Source organism: Lytechinus pictus, chromosome 12 (genome assembly GCF_037042905.1).
Source record: "Lytechinus pictus isolate F3 Inbred chromosome 12, Lp3.0, whole genome shotgun sequence".
In the NCBI taxonomy this organism is placed as follows: domain Eukaryota; kingdom Metazoa; phylum Echinodermata; class Echinoidea; order Temnopleuroida; family Toxopneustidae; genus Lytechinus; species Lytechinus pictus.
This window is the reverse complement of record NC_087256.1, coordinates 3,338,901-3,357,797: the sequence shown is the minus strand read 5'-3', so window position 1 is coordinate 3,357,797 and position 18,897 is coordinate 3,338,901.

Sequence of the window (18,897 nt, the reverse complement as noted above, 5' to 3'; positions counted from 1 at the left end):
AAAATAATTATTTTTTATTCTATCCTTCCAAAAGTCCAACAATACCCAACAAGTACAGATAATTATAGCATTTGAAAGGTGCTTGATACACATTTTAGTACCGGTACATTTAATTAGTTCATTCATTTATTATTTGGGAATATTTAATTTGACTGTCAAATAGATTAAGTGCCATTTCTCAGGTATTGCATATTTTTAACCACTTAATCCATTAACTTTTTATATATTTAATTGTTTTAAACATAGATTGTTTCATGAATTATTTCCCCTTTCATGTTTGAGAAGAGGTTTCATATTTCACAACAAAGAAAATAATATCAAAGTCGTTTTGAAAAGTTACAGACCTGACTTTATTGAACAGGTGGGTAAAATTTAAAAAAAGTATTGAATATCACACATAAAAGTTTATCATAAAATCTTAAATAACATCTGACATTAAATAAAAAAAAAACACAATGTATAATCCTGACACAGAACAGCTAAATTTTTAGACTCTCTTGTGCTTTAAAAGAAAAGAAAAACCAATAGAATCTTGGTAGTGAAGATGTGATTCAAGTTTTTAATGCACTTTAAAGGTGTAAAATATTCAATTCTTCATAAAATTTCAAGTCTTTACCCATTTTCCACCATACTTTCACAAAATGTTCCTTTAAAAGGTCTGCTGTGCTATCTAAAGACCATACAAGTTACAAAATTCTTTATCTTTTATCTTGCCAAGTTGTAGTAACGATAACAAAATGAATCTATACTGAATTTAAATATATTAAAATGACATCCAGGTTCTTGTAAGTAACATTTATAAAATTTAGAAGCCAAATTATATTTTGTATACTGTCTCTTTTCAAGCAATACTTGTCTCTTTTCGAGCAATACAAGTCTATATGTTAACACCTGCATTGCACAATGCCACACACTTGACTTCCAACTAGGTTTTCAAGATTTAAAGACATAATATATTAACAAGGTCAAAACTTAAAGATCTAGATCAATGATAAAGTGGAATCAATTAATCTTACTATATAAGACTTCCTCTGAAGTTAATTGCCTGCTGTGATTTCCAGACTTATCGGTAAGCCTTGGTCAAACTCACAACATAAGACAAGTATGAGGTACCTTGAATGTGTATACCCTGAAAAGTGGAAAGTCCAAATCATAATTGATGTTAATTGTTATCACTTGAGAGTTTCAATCAGCTGTCATAAAACTAAAATAATACTCATCTGCCCTTCTTATTCCCGAATGAATACTGGCAATACTGAAACAGGTATGCAATGCTGAAAATTTGAATGAATAACATAAAGATTAAGAGAAAAACACTGACAATATTATCAATTTTGGATGAAGAAGTACTAAGTTATGGAAATTTGAAATAAATGTTGTATTTTTATTGGTGCAGTTGTGTGAACTTACTCATAAATATGCAATGCATGATGATATTTACCCATTTTTTTTTTCTTTTGTATTTCATTGTATGAAATTTCACTTATTCAGACGGTCTGCTACAAGAATATAAATTGGATTGACCAAACCATGAGGAACTTCATGATTGCTGTATCTTTATAGATAAGTATAAAAAAAGGGTTTTAACATACATTTTGCAGCATAAAATATGACTTTGCTATTTGCTTATTGCTTCACATCTTTCCAGAATCATTTGAATGCCTGTGAATCCACACTCATACACTTGCACCCTAACAAAAACAATTATTACTAACTTCTGCATCAGGCAAGCCATTTATATGAAAAGGACAAGAACAGTTCCTTTAAACTTGCAACATTACAGAATATCATAAAACCATGTACAGCTAGAACTCAAAGAAATGGGAACTGATATCTGCACATGAGTAATGCTAGCCAAGTTTAATCTCGGTTATTAATCAAGTCTACATTTAATCACCAAACCAAACCCCATTTACACTTGAACAAAAAAGTGTCAATATATTGGGTCATTTCCTTGGTCATTGCATATTATTCAGCAAATTGATATAAACACAGTGTATGTAACCACCTGACAATGAACATCAAATCAAAACTGACTTATGAAATGATGGACCGCATTGTTGAGTTTTTTTTCCAAAGTTTAGCACCATCTTTTTTATTACTTTATACTACAAGTGTAAAGCTTTTTTTATGAATTTTTTTTTGCGATTCTCCTTTTTCTGTACAGTAGCATGCATAATCTTGTTTGAGATTGTAATTTACTACCACATTGGAATACTTTGATTGTTGTACAATGTTGTTGTTAAAAATGTACAATATTTCATGAACATGTTTGGAATGTGTGAATGGACTTGTTGGCAGAGACACGGGAGTTTATAGGATTTACAAAATTTGCAAGAATGGGTGGGGTGGGATCGTCAGATAAACATTTGTCTGCATGCACCATTGTGCAATAACGATGAAGTCAAATACAGTAAAGCGTTCCGGTGAATTTAAATTTCCACAATGCCAACATGGATTATGATTCATTTGTGCATTTTGTAGCAGACACTGTTTCTGCGAAAGGTATTCAGGCAATCTTTTAATGAGATTCTGGTCCACAATTAGTGGGATCGACCCCTCCCTCCCCCCTGACAAAAGATACAATAATGTAAATTGTAGATTTGTATATAGGACAAAAGGTGCAGGTGTTTTGCATTTCACTGATCTTACAAGTTAAAAGATTAGAACTACAGTCACAGTGAAACATTATTACTATCTTGAATGAAATTATGTTGAACTGTATACCACTTCTAAGTTGTGAAAAGTGCTTTGCACTCTGAACTATCTTCTGCTGCACTGTGTACTATCTTTACACATACTGTGTAGAAAGCATGCATCACCCACATGAAATAGAAACAAACAATGAGCACTCGCATTCAAGCAGGGATGAATACTTTAGTTTTACCTGACTGCCATACAAGCTACGTTTAGTTTTTACTTTTAAAAAATAATTATGCTCCTATTCATTTCAGAATTAAAATATTTCATCAAAATCACCTTTAAAATGATAATTCAACCAAAACCGTTTATCCATTTAACATGGAAAAACATGTATATAACCTCTCATCTACACTAACCTATACCTCTTTGAATGAGATTCCAGATTGTCTGCTGTGGCACTTTTCCCGTTTCCTTGCACGCTTTCGGGAGAATATCATTGTAAGCTTCCGAGCTTTTCCCATCACTGAGGATTACAAAAATAGTTGTGTTATCAAGTCCTGTTCTCCAAGATGCAAAGATTACTCAATCTTGATCTTCACAAATCAGCTATATACTGTGACCAAGTCACTGGTTACTCAACAATAGCATAGATCAGTATAATCCAAAGTAGAATCAGCAGATTGGCCAATCTTGAGTCAACAATTGCATTCCTCTTGGCCAACAGATAGATGATGTGTCGGATATCAACAAAGATGGCAAGCAGCAATCTGGACTTCCCATTGCATTTTCCAAAAGTTTCTTTCTGATCAGACCAATGGACTATCGACATTTTCGCAGAACAGTATCATTGATAAAGTTTTTCCATCAGATACATCATTTACCAGCTTTGAATGTATGTCCCTGTCAATGTCATCCTTAAGGATATCAAAGCATGGTACGAAATTCGCCAATTATTAATCCGTGAATTCTTGAGCTTCTTCAGGATTTATTTCAAATAGTCTGAAAAAATTGTAGAAAAGATGATCTATTTCAAACTCTGGATATCAAGCCCGTTGGGAAAGATTATATGGTGCTCAAGCTATGACCTCAGATACATCAGGGTTTTGTTTTCAAAGTCATAGCTGATACTAAAGTGTTATTATAGTAGATGTGCCCCAACTGCAGCCAAAATTATTTTCATTCTAGATTGAATTGAAGTAGGGAACAGGTAGCTTTGGGATTTCTTCTGCTATTACACTGAAAATATTTGATGTCACAGCAGTCTGAGATAAAAATCAGAAATTAATTCACTTTACTGTTCATCTACCAATAATCAAAGGATGACGACACTGCTCACCAGGTAACGCTCAAACATTCTGAGATTTCAACAAAATTTATATCCATCTCAAGAAGCCGGGTTTGGTCTTTGTTTGATAGCAAGAAACTTTCCAGGCAACCAGCCAGGATATCTAAATAAGTTTTCGAATCAAATACACAGGTTTGTAGCCTCTATCAAGGCTTTCATCTGTGGTGAGGTTAGTTGGCTTTAATTCACCAAACTTTATCTTAAGACTTATCTGTAGCATTGGCGGAAACAAATGGCAGATACAAGTTCAGCCAGTAACGTCATAGGCACCTTTGAGGACTAGACCGGTATGTGGCGCTTGAAACTGGAGGAAGCATAAATTGGAGTGACCAATTTGGACTACCGTTGAAGGATGGGGACAGTAAAAACTGTTTGGATTGCAATGAAGCATGGACTATTGTACATCCATTGATGTCTTCAGCTGATAAACAGGACTTGAAAGAGAAGTGTCTAAATGTGAAACACTACTGAACTAAAAATGTGAAGATTTACTCAAGCTCAAAATTTAATGTTTTTGGATACAGGAAGGAGCAACACACAATTGATGAAGAGCTTCACTTTGATACCGCTATTCTATGGCAACCAGTCAAAGCCGACTATTTTTTTGCCATTTATTTTTGCTTGTTTTCCTTCTTCTTTCTATTTTCATCCACCAAACTAGCTTCTAACCAAGGTCTTTTGCTTTGCTGCTCATAATTTTCTTGAGGCAGAGGGCAAAAATGTTTGCTGATGTGACCATATCATCTCTTGCTGAAGTAGTGTGCAATTACAGTCTTTATGGCAGTGATACTAAACTACTTAGCAGTCCTTTTTTCTCTCATTTAGATGACAAGCAAAGCACGTGACATCAACTTAATGGCAAACTACAAACTTAATACAAGATTCCTACTGCTATTCAATCAGGCCCAATTCAAGCTCCTGCACCATCATCATCTGTTTCATTCTCATCATCATCATCATCATCATCTACATCATTATCACCATCATTCACCATCATCATCATTATCATCATCATTATCGATCTTCTCCACAATCATCATCTGTTTCATTACTATCATCATCGTCGTTGTGGTCGTGGTCATCATCATCATCATCTACATCATTATCACTATCATTCACCATCATCATTATCATCATCATTGTCACCATCACCACCACCATTATGATCACCACCACTATCATCATCCTATATCACTATCACTAAAGATTCACTATCATCATCATCATCTTCATCAACAACAACATCAATTCAATTCAATTCAATTCATTTATTTAATACTTTCATTAAAAACAAACATATATAAAGACATAATAACATAGACAATATATAATATAAATAATTATGACATTAATAGTAAGCAAAACGATACAAAGAAAAACAAGAATGAAAAATTACTTTACTCGGATAGAAATGAAAGTATAAGGAGTGGCAGAAAGGCTGAGCCTTATATAAAAGCCAAGCTCCAAACATGATTATAAACTAAAGTATACATAACCGATTTAAACAAAAGATAAAATTTTAAGGTACGTGCATACATGCAATCATCAACACCTATTTACAAAAAAAGAAAAATGGACAGACACACACAAACACACCCACACACACACACCCACAGATACACCACACACACATCTTATTGAGTAAAATCATTGCACCTGTGAATAGTTTTGAAGTAAATAAAATTTCATTTTCCTTTTGAAACTATTTAATGATGGGCTTAATTTTATATCTAATGGTATGCTATTCCAGATTTTGGGACCTCTGAAAAAAATATTATTTTGAGAAACTGATGTTCTTACTAAGGGAATGTGAAAATTTTCTGCATACCTGGTTTGATATTCATGAATATCTTTATTCAACTGAAAATATTGTAAAAGAGAACTTGGTAAGATTTTTTTGTAACATAAATACATAAAAATTGCACTATGATGAATATATAAATCAGGCATTCTCAGAGTTTTCAGGCTATGAAAGAGAGGCATGGTATGGGCAAGATATTGGCTATGTGTAACAATTCTTATTATTTTCTTCTGCAACAATAGAAGTCTATTTGTATTCTGCAAACTGGAACATGCCCATATGATAACACAATAATATAAATGTGGTAAAATTTAAGTGTTATATAGAGTCATAAGGGTTTCTTTAGAAAGAAATTTCAAACTATAAAATACACCAACACGTTTAGATATTTTGTTGCAGATGACACCAGTGTGTTCCTTCCATGTAAGTTTATTGTCAATTAAGACACCTGGAAAAGTTGTTTGTGTGACCTGATCAATAAATGAGTCTTTTACTTTATTCTTTTCTTATTTGAGTAGTATCAATTTGATTCTTTGTAAATACCATAAAATTTGTTTTCTTTATATTAAGTGAAAGTTTATTATCTTCTAGCCATTTGACAATTTTATTGAATTCAGAATGAAATGTATTTTGAAGAACTGTAATGTCTTGGTGAGACATAAACACACTAGTGTCAAATAATATCAATTCTAATGTTTTCGAAATGTTACAGATATCATTTAGATATAAAAGGAATAATAATGGCCCTAAAATTGAACCTTGGGGCACTCCACATCTTACAATCTCTTTCTGAGATTCATGTTCATCTAATACTACGTATTGCTTTCGATTATCTAAATAACTCTTAAACCAATCCATTACAACACCTCGAAAACCATATTTTTCCATTTTTTTCAACAAAATTATGTGATCAAGAGAATCAAATGCCTTATTAAGGTCTAAAAATAATCCAATCATGATTTCTTTATTATCAAAGGCATTTGATACTTTATGAATAAATTCAGAAATGGCAGAAGATGTGGAGTGTCCTGCTCGAAAACCAAATTGTTTGGGAGTAATAATATTGCACTTTTCCAGAAAATTATATACACGCGTGTACACACATTTTTCTAAAATTTTTGGAAAAAAAGGGAGGACAGATATAGGCCTATAGTTTGACAATTCATCTTTTGATCCATTTTTATAAATTGGAATGACTTTCGCAATTTTAAGTTTATCTGGAACCGTGCCAGTACTCAAAGACAAATTAATTATATCACATAGTGGATAACATAATATATGAATAACAGTCTTCACCAATGTACTGCAAACACCATCAAAACCAGGGCTCTTGCCACTTTTAAACTTTGAAACGATATCAATAACTTCTTTAGATGTACATGGAGTAAAATACAAACTTGAATTATTTTTCATTACATTTACATATTGCATAAAATCATCAATGTTTTTAAACGAGGAAGACAATGTTTGGCCTATATTTACAAAAAATGAATTAAAAGTATCGCATATTGCACCTTTCCCTTTAACTGTAACATCATTGCAAACAACAGAGTTTGGTAGTACCTTATTTTTTACACCCCTACCCAGCAATGTGTTGATAATTTTCCATGTGTTTTTCATGTCACCAGCAGCATTTTCAAATTTGCATTTAAAATATTCTTTCTTTGCCTTCCTAATTTCATTTGATACTTTATTTCTAAAATGCTTGTATTTTCCATAGTTCTCTGAAGTATTACATTTTAAATATTTTCTATATAAATGACATTTTTTATTACAGAGTTTGCATAATGACTTGTTAAACCAAGGCTTGTTTTTGAATTTTCTTTTTACTATATGTCTAACAGGAAAGCATGAGTTGTATATTTCTAAGAACTTTGTGGGACGCACTATACAGTGCGTCCCACAAAAAACGAAACCGAGATTTATCATAACTTAATCGCAAATACAATAGACAAATGACCTACCATTTTAAAGCATAGAATCTCTACTTTCATCTGAAATCACTTAGATTATTTCTCATTCACGCATGAGTGAGCAAAAACAATGTGAAAAGGGGATACCAAAAAGTCACTTGGCGGGCCGTATCTGGGTTTTAAAAAGAAAACCACATTTTTAAAAAGTTCAATATCTGCTCTTTAATTTGATACCTCAATTACAGAAAATGGTCAAGAAAAATAACAAAGTTCTGGTTATTTGAAATAAGGCTTGAATTTCAATAATTTCATAAAATGAAAAGGTTTTACAGGCTAGCATTCAAACTCACCGACACTCCGTTTTGTTGACGATCAACCATGCATTAAGTCTTTTGTTACCGTGCGATAGCTTCTGTGGGAAACCGGTGAAAACACATTTATTTAATGAAATTATGGAAATACAAGCATTGTTTTGAGGGATCATAACTTTTTTACTACTTGACCATTTTCTGTGATTTAGGTATCAAAGAAAAGAGAAGATATTGAACTTTTTAGTCATGTGATTTTCTTTTTGAAATTCAGATACCCCTCGCCAAATGAGTTTTTGGCATCCTTTCTTCAAATTGTTTTTGCTCAATCATGCATGAATGAGTAATAATCTAAGGGTGCGTTTATCCGCCACTTTTTTACCCTAGAATCATGATCTGAATCATGATTCAAATCATGATTCTGCAGAATCACGATTGCGTTTAGTCGAAATTGAATATAATCATGATTAGAATCACAAACATGAAACACGAAAAAAGGGGCGTTTGGAAAGACGTTTCTGCAGAATCACGTACGAAAATGTTCGAATAAACGATATCGTGATTTGAATCATGATTCTATATGACCTCACTGTGTAAGGCTACTTTCGGTTTGACTATTGCCAAGCTCAAGGCGCTCTATATGATCATTGTATGTACATGATTATGTACTATGCATGCATTTCTTGTCATGTTCAAGTTCTGTGTTGGTCATCGCATCGTCCACTACTGTTAATTTTTTGGTCATGTCTTCACCTTCAAGTTCTAGTAAATGAATTAACTGGACAGACAATGATCTCAGTTGTTGTTGAGTATACATTATCAATATTAAATTGGATCTACGCTGAAATTCACTTCCGAACACCATTTTGGATAAACTAACAAGATGAATAGAAGCATATGGACCCCATATGATAGAAGTAAACAAAATGAGGTATAGACTGAATTCTGGAAGTAAAATATTTTTCGAGAGCCGAAACACGTGCGAAAAACTTCCTCTGTCAAACTGCGCACTAGTGATGCGCACTGGATTGGCCCGAATCTGAGGAGAAACAGCATTGGAATGAAGGTCGTCTAAACGCTGATTCTGTGATATTGTGATTCATGTTTGTGTTTTGAATCATGATTCTGGCTTGAGGTCGCATAAACGCAGCCTAAGTAATACCAGATGAAAGAGCAGATTCTAAGCTTTACATTGGTAGGTCATTTGTCTATTTTGTTTATGATTAAGTTATGATAAATCATCGCTAAATCTCCGTTTCGTTTTTTCTGGGACGCACTGTATGTGTATCATAGGGAAAGAGAGGGATGGTATGGTGTTGAGATGAAATAATGCAGTTCCTATGCTAAGGTCATAACAAAGAGAGAGAGACACACAATTATCATCATCATTATCATAAAGATGTAGTTGTCATTACAACATAGAATATTTTCCACCTATTGAATAATACCTACTTCATGTACTCTCTTAATCAAATTTTACTTACCGGTAGACCTTCAAAGTTTCATTTTGTATTTTATTTATGCATCTTTGTATGCAATAATGTTTCATGTTTATATTATCTATGTATTCCACCCTACCAATGGCACAAGTATATTTGCCATGAACCTGGGTTGAATAAAACATCTTTTGATTATAAAGATGAAACAATTAAAAAGATGTAGTTGTCCTTGTGGTCGCCATCGATGTCAAAAACATAATTATAACATACACTGTAATCTTCATAAAAATATAATCATCTTCATAAACATCATCAATAATGCAAAAGCGAAGGAGAGCATTATGGCTTTGCAAGATATAATTACTGATAATTAATCAACCTGTGATACTTTTGATATATCACATTGCATTCTGTTCATGGTAAATAAAAATATATTGATAAATTAGAAATTATCACTACATGAACCCATCAGTCCAAGTCAAACTTCAAATAATGACAAAATTCACCATTACCATCACCTGGGTAGCATGTACCTTTAAGAAAATGATTTATCCGAATATTAGACAGGTCACACAGTCGCGCCAACGGAACCTCCAAAAATTGTGATCTTTATTATCCCTGGTACACTGACCATTTCTACAACTTCCCTTCACATTGACGTCATTTATTTTTGCCCTTCCTTTTCCCATAATTCTATTTTTATTGCACGTTAGCTGGGTAATTGGAGAGAAGAGATGGAGCAGGCCCTCCTCGTTATGTCTACAGGTCTAAAGACATACTCCATTCAGTCCAAGTTGATTCTATTCCCTTTCAGTCTTTATGTGCATTGGCCCATTAACTACATGTACTAGAACCAGTTAGTCCCTGTACAAAACCTACATACTTAATTTGAAGCATTTTAGTAGTCAATAGGTTATAATCTTCACACATTTAAGAAACCTCATCTCCATCAATGTGGAATAATGTGATTACAAAGCATTCATACTGTCAGCTCCTCGTTTTCATAGTGTGGAATAGTAAAGTACCATAAAAAACTATCCAAAGCAAAAACCAAGTCCATCTTCATTTGTGAGTTTAAAAAGAGAAAAAGTGAAATAATTTGATAAGTTGGGCTGATGAAAATTGACCTCTTTAAATCTATTCCCAACTTCCTCAAGCTTTTGGGCTCCACTTTGCATTTCCTGCTTGAGTCTACTAGTGTGTGCTGTCGTTTGTACATGTACATGTAAAATGGAGCACCAATTTTCCACAGCTTCCTCAATTTTCAATTTTAATAGACATATTCTCCCATATAAGCCATGGTAATATTTCAAATTGCACATATTTTCATCATTTGTAATCATATACATTCAATTTATACATTTATTTTAAAAAAATCTATTCCGAAAATGTGGATTCTTTTCAACTGTTTAATAGAATTGTAATGTATTCAGAAATTTGCAAGATTTGGGTGAAATTTTTTTTAGAAGAAACACTTGTAGATATTAGACATACATGTACTAAAAACATAGTGATCATTTGGTATTTTTGTTGTACAAATCATATTTCATTTATATGTTTCATGTTCCAAAATGTAAATGGTGCTGTTTTGAAAAGTAAAAATGAGTTTCAAGCATGATTTTGATCTAATATTGTGTAGTAATTAACCTCGAATGAGTTTTTTGAAGCACTCTGTAGTCTGTACTGTGCAGTCCACTGTAGATTTTGCACTAGTGATGTAAAAAATGATAACCCACATGCCAACATAGCCAAAATAGTATTGATATGAAACATGAAAGTTGATAGATATAGATAACATCCTGTCAAAGATGATATGATGCTTCCAGGCACAGACTAGGAAATCCTACCAAATACTAGGCTAGCTTAGTACCCACTTTCACATTTTGACAAATTCAACATGGCGATTTATATATAAGCTAAATCACAATCTGAATAAACGTGTATTCTGAGAGAATGTAAAAGGGCAATTCCATAGGTTGGTGGACATGAGCTCAATGTGTCTTTGTACTGTATAGCCCATCTGAACTGTACATTTTAATTGTGTTTGCCTTACTTATTTTTTATTGCTGGTTCTTTTTAATAATTAATGTTGAGGGCTTGAGGCAAGAAATGGAATGCATTTCTTTTATATTTTTTTATTTACACAGCCCAAGCCAGATCTTGGACAGTTTAGTGAATACATTACCAATACTGACCAATAAGTAAAAAAAAGGAGGAAACTTATTCAGAATGTTACCTTTAAACATGAACTGGTGTCTGAAATCCTACTCATATTATTACAGAAACATATTATTGAATTTTTAGTGACATTTATGTTGTTGACCATACATGGACAAATGTAACGTGAGTAACCGTAAGGTGAGTAACCACTTTATCTGCACCCCTAGTAAAAACCATGTGTTCTTCATTTGTTGAATTATATACAAAGTTTGTCTCACTAATATACTGCTTTGAAATGGATATAATCAACTTTCATAAAAGCCTTGTATGAGGACACTTTTCACGTATGTCGACTTTTCATTTTATGCATGTCCAGATCATGTAACATGAGTAACCAACACATTTCCAAGATTTTCCAGGAGCATAATAAAATTTCCCAAGTTTTGTTTTTATACAAAGGATGGTCAGACTGCATACTTTGTTGTGATAAAGAGATGTTTAGTTCCTATCAATAATAATGGAGTTACAGCTCCAAGTATGAGTCAAGGTATCTCCAAATGTAACATGGGTAACCGTGGAATAACCCAAAAGGTGTATTCAAAGTATTTCAGACCGCCTCAAATTTCGAGAATACACATATTCTCTGATTGGAAAATTTACCCTGATCTACCTTGCCAGAATATACCAGGCATTTTGGCAGTCTGAAAGCAAAATACTGAAAGAAATAACCTGATGGATGGTAGGTACCAGTCAAAATTATGAAAACTTTTACCAGGATTTTTCCAAGATTGGAGGTATTCTTGCTGTGTGGAAGCAAAATTATAAGAGTAACTTTCTCAACCCAGCAAGTACATTGTAGTTGGTTCTGGGTGCCGAGGGCTGCTGAGCTGGTGAATTTTAAATCAAGGTCAGTGTAAATATGAAAAATATTTTTTTGGTGTTTTTTTCAACCTGAACAAGTTTGCCTAATTTAAAGGGCATTCTAGTGATAGAGTTGACGATTGATATGAATACACCATACTTGTATAGTATTATCTACCAACAACACCCACCTGACTTGTTTTAGCTTTACTACTCACAAGTATTGAGCCATATAAAATACAACTGTAGGGCACACACTCTCAAATGACTAAAATATAGAAAAGAAAAATAGACATCTGGGTACAGGTCAATGCACAGGCACTGATGATTTACTAGGCTGGCTAGGTCTCTTGCTCCCTCACCACTTCATTCATAAGGACAGTGAATTTATAATGAAATACAATATATCTTGACATTTGTAACTTTATTCAAGTCTGAACAAGCCCTTTGTCTGTATTGGACACAAGGCATCAATTTCATCATTTCCTGTACAAATCACATCCATCTGAACTTGAAATCAGCATCAAAATGCAATTAAAAGGATTTAAGAAGAATATTTGGAATGGGTGCAATATCAAAGTATGACGGAATATTCACAATGTGCATAATTTGATTGATACTATTGACATTATTACCAAAAGATTTTTATGTTCACTAATCAAAATTTGTTTAGTAAACTGCCGTAGAAATAAAATCATAGATTAAGGATTCAAATAAAATATTCAATCACAGATTTAAATCATGGATTTTACTAAACAAATTTTAATCATTTCAATCCTTTTATGCCGAAGCAGACTTTCTTCAGTTTTATGTTCACTAGATTTACAGGCAATTGGTCTACATCACAGATAGTCTCAACTCCAGGTTTGGTCTAATATCACATGGGATAAAACCATTTGATCTACTTCTAATTGCCATTTACAATACACTTGGTCATAACCACTTATTACATTCTTAATTGTCATTTCATAGTCTATTTATACCTCCCATCTTGTCCATTAATTATCTGAACAAATTTAATTTTGATTCATTAACAGACCATCTAACCCCCAGAGGGGCCACTTCCATTGACGAGTGGATACCATGCGCGACCACGGGGTCTTGAAAAGCACCCTAAACACGTATTTTCCATATTCTGAAAATGCAACCCTTTACAAGTGTTTGAAACAAAACGATACTCTTGGCAAGTATTCCCTGAAATGAACCTCTAAACAAGTACAGCGATATTTTATTATGTCACGGGTCTGTCTGCCGTCGGTTTTACCTTTACACACCATTTGGTTTAGTACGGCCCCACCTTCCAAACTTGCGCAAATCGGACTCTAAACACATAGTGTTGGGGCAAAAAGGACATCCTTCATAAAACATTTTAATTTTGTTTTATCATCCCCGCAAAGTTGACCCTAAACACGTAGCTTTCCTAGCGAAATAGATACCCTTTTTTCATTATTTTTGTGTTTTTGACACCCTTATCACGTTACGTACGTAACGTGCCCTATCTTGAAAAAGACATCCTTTTTCCTTTTTTTTTGGTCGTGCATGGTATCCACTCGTCAATGTAAGTGCCCCCCCCCCCCCCCCCCCCGGGATCTAATCATATAGAGTACTAAAGTGTGATGTCAAAAAACCAAACAGATTTTGTACAGGGTGTGTAACTTTTTTTTTAAAATCAGATCTGAGAGGATGTGAGCATGTACATGAAAAAAAATTCATGTGCTACATGTAGATTACGGAAAATGCTGAGATGAAGATGTATACTGAAATAAAACCCTCCTGATTTCCAATAATATTTAAAGGGAACGATAAGCTCAATAGATCAAGCATTTAAATAGCTGGAGAGCTAGACCAGTGATGAATGATGAATGTGAAATCTTCAATACATATTTGTTGACTATACTGTTGTCAACAGCAGGGGGCAGTGTTGTTAATCCCTGAATGCTGACATGAAGCTGTGCATTCTATTGATGAGAGATGAATGTGTAGTATAACGGAACGTGACTGATTTAAGGGATGTTTTCCTTTCTAAGGTTGAATCACTAGTTTTTTCTAGGGGCAGATGCTATAATTAACACATTTCTCCTTTACTTATCACTGATTCAGGATAGATTGATAATCACAATATCATATAACACCAGTCTACATGTATGAAAACCCTGCAGTAAAAGAAATAAATATTATTAGTGCTAGACTTGTCTCAAAACTAATCAAGATCCAGTTCTCATCTACTTTCTTATACTGGGTAAAGGGGAATCCAACCTTGGTCATAACTTGTTTTGTTGGAAAGGAGAAAAATAAGTTAAACAGAATGGTGAAAGTTTGAAAGATATCGGACAAGCAATATGTAGATTTCAAATTGGCAACTGGGTAAGTGAATTATGGTTTTCTCCTAAGTACCCCATTTCCCTGAGGAGGTAATCTAAATATAACCCAGGTAGTATATTGTTTTATTTCCTCATGAAAGAAAAATATAATTTGAAGAAAAACTTTCGAAAAAAATTACATTTTACTTTTATTTAGCCATTTTATGTATTAGAGTACACAGAAAAAATAGTCCTTGCCTAATATATCACTCACTATGACATCACATATGCAGCCAATTTGAAGTCTCCATGGGTGTAGTGATTTCCAATTTTTACAATTCACATTTTTTATTGTTAGTCCGATATTGTTCAAACTGTCACCTATGAACTTGTATGAATTTTCTTTTTCCTCCTTTAAAAACAAGTTTTTATTTGGGTTCGATTCCTCTTTAAAGGAGAATGAAACCCTTGAAACCAGCTGAATCCATATCAAAGAGAAAAATCAAAGAAATATATTGTTGAAAGTTTGAGGAAGATTGAATGAATAATAAGAAAGTTATAAGCATTTGAATATTGAGATTACTAATGCCATGTAAATCCTCCCATTGGCAATGCGACCAAGATCTGTGATGTCACACACGTACAACTCCCTCATTACTTTAGTACTTATTTCACTTATATTCTCACTTTTATAGAGTCTATCACAAGGTGAGGTGTTCTCTTTATGAGAGGACAAGTACAGAGGTTTCACAACATTATATCATTGATTATATCATATGATTAGAATGAGCAAAAAGAGATGTTTTGGGGTATATTTTCAGTGTCCAAAAGGGGAGAGTTGTTCATCTGTGACATCATAGATCTTGGTCGCATTGCCAATGGGAGGATCTCCATAGCATTAGTGATCTCGACATTCAAATGCTCATAACTCTTCTATTGCTAGTCCTATTTTACTCAAACTTTTGTTGATCTTATTCTTTGATTTTTCTGCTTTCACAAAAGCTTACTTGCTCCAAGAGTTTCATTCTCCTTTAAGTAACCAGATTAGTGGAAGTCAGTTTTAATAGGTAATTGGATTACTTGAAGCAGTCTTTTAAGTGATCTTAAGTGGACTTCCAAACCAGTTAGGAAAACCACCAGGAAAGTAGATACGGACGGTGTCTCCCATTTCAATCAGGGTCTGTACCTGCAGACTATTAGATAAATGATGAGGGTTGTCTGCATGTACAGACCATGATTGACACTTATACTCAACAAGTGGGTTTTGAGACGATTCCAACAGAAGTGCAATCCCTGCTTCAGTGTAGAAGTCATATCATACAAACTAGTGTGGTTCGCCACTTCAAGACGATTATAACCCCCCCCCCTTATTTTATGATTGTGAATTCTACCCAAAATCAGAATAGCCTACATATATAAAAGCAAATTACTTGTAATATCCTCAAAATAAAAAAACCCAGCAAGATAGCATACACTTTTCAAAATAACATGAACTTTTGCATGAGTCTCTTTAAGTCGCAGAGATTTTGGCAATATGAAAGCAAATTAGAAGAATTTTTATCGGATGGTGGGAACTCACAAAATGAATTATAAAATACAATTGTAACTCCTCATTATTTACAGATATTCTTTTGATCAAGAGTATATAGAAGATACTTTATTTCACTCCCTTTCTTCTATTCTTGACAACTCAAGGACATATGACAAATAAATATGATTGCTCTCATGAATCACTATAAACTGTTTACAGATGAACACGCATAGTAAACACAGTTAATCCTATTGTGAACTCCAAATATTGATAAAAGCTCACAAAAAGGGGAATCCCTTTTCATTTTGTGATTCTCATTTATTGTTTATAAGAACTATATCATCAGATAAAATTTGGGAGGGGGGTCACACAAATGTTCATGCATCATCCTATTGGCTCAATCATGGCTCAATTCAAGGTTTAAAAAGCTAACGTTATCCTATCACTAGGAAAAAGACAAGGGATTTTATGCAGTTTACAATAGAATAATGGAAAGTAAATGGCAAAAAATTGTAATTATAATTTTCTGATAATTTTGTCTTCCACGTTTTCTCTCTAAAATACTAAAGCCCAAAACATGACATGAAGCTGCAGCACTTTGCCCAATACAAATGCATGCTATAGAGTGAAATACTGAACTAAACAAATATATTCAAAATTCTGATTTTATTCTGAATGAATATTCCATTTGTTTGAGAATACCCAAACAACATTAGCCATAAGGAAGTAAAATCCTTAAGAAGATTCAAACATTAAGAACAAAGGAAGGAAGCTTTTAATTCTTTAAAGCAGAAATATAGAAAAACATGACAGGAGGAAATCACGCCATAATGGCATTTCAATGATTTTTCACAATTTTATGCAAAACAAGATGGATTCCCAACTGAATGCAGTCAAAAAATATATGCCTCCCGCCATTGCCAGATCAAGAAAATGCCCTTTGACCTTTGACCTCGGGATCCCCACATCTAATCATATCATCCTCACTCACAATATGAGTCAAATATGAAATTGATCCCTCAAATGGTTTTTCAGTTTTCGTGAGAATAAGATATTTTCAGGTATATGACCTTTGTGCCCTTTGACCTCTGACCTCATGACCCTCAAATATATTGAGTACCCTGTCCCTTCACACATAGGATCAAGTTTGAAGTTGATCCTCTATATGAACTCTACCTATCTGTCCATCTATCTCACAATTTCCGTGTTTGCAGATTTCTCTGTTTATTTCTTTTATTCCCACATATATGCACCTAGAGCACCCAAATTCATCTTGAAGCAACCGGTGTCTGATTATTATTAGAAGTAAAAATACAATTATACTTACACACAGGGCGACTCCATCGATCCTGTATCTTGTGAATATACCTACAAAGCTTGCAAATTTCTCCTGAAAAAAAAACGATGAAAAGGAAATACAATAATTAAAATATTTTTTTGGTTTTATCATTGAAACTATTGAAATTTATGCTAATGAGAAATGGAAATATAGGACGTGATTCTCTACAATATTTATTATATCAAACATCATAAATTTCAATCACACCTGTACCCATAGAAAATACTGTTTGGAGTGCTTTTTTATATTACCCCAGCTGAGTTATATACAAGTAGTTGACCAGTCAGTGCTCAAAGGATTAAAATAATTTCTTCCCATATATACTCCTTGCTGTAAAGTGGCGAATATGCATATCTATCATGCCATTGGGCATTGGTTGGGTAGTGAAATTTGAACCCCTGATTTCATGTCTTAGAATCTACAGAGTTAACCACTGATTTACAACTCTGTAAAAATGATCGTGCAATGTAATTCTGATCTTTTTAGAATAATGGATAGTTGTTTACAAGTTCATGTTAACTTCCACATCCCCTTTTGTAGGAAGTTAATGCACGCAATAGAATTTGCATACAATAACAACACATAGTAATTGTGTACACTACAGCTCAGAGAGATATTTTGAAGACAAAGTTCATCCAAAGTTAATAAAGCTGCAATGCTATGTGTCCATGTATATTCTGGAAATTTATAAGGTTTTATTCCTGATTCTTCTCGGTGTTGGAAAAGATATTTTCAATCCCATGTCAATTATAGAAGTTAAGCTTTTTCTGCATACATGTACGAGATAATGTTAAGATTTATTTAATCTACATGTAGGTAGTTTGCATGTATTTAGTTTAGACATACAGAAATTACAAGACCTATATTATAATTATCATTTTTTTTTAACAAGGTAGGGTTGATTTTTAGCATCAGATGCCACCCCATTGCCACTTTAAACATTTGCTAGTTAAGGAACTACACTGAATCATAGAGTTATAATATGAAAACCTAACTCCAGTCTTTAATTACTTTACACATTCACATTAACCTGAAGCAACTTTCCCCAAAGCCCAACATAGAGGGATACTCACAAAAGTCACATTATCCACCCCCCCCCCCAGCACCAATCCACTTTAATCTCACAACCTCTCACAACCTGGGCCAAACTGGACCTCAATACAAGTGAATGGAAAAGGTCATTTATATTATAACAATTGGACAGGAACTCTGTTTGATGTATCAAAGTTCTTGAAATGACCTACATTTAAAATGCGT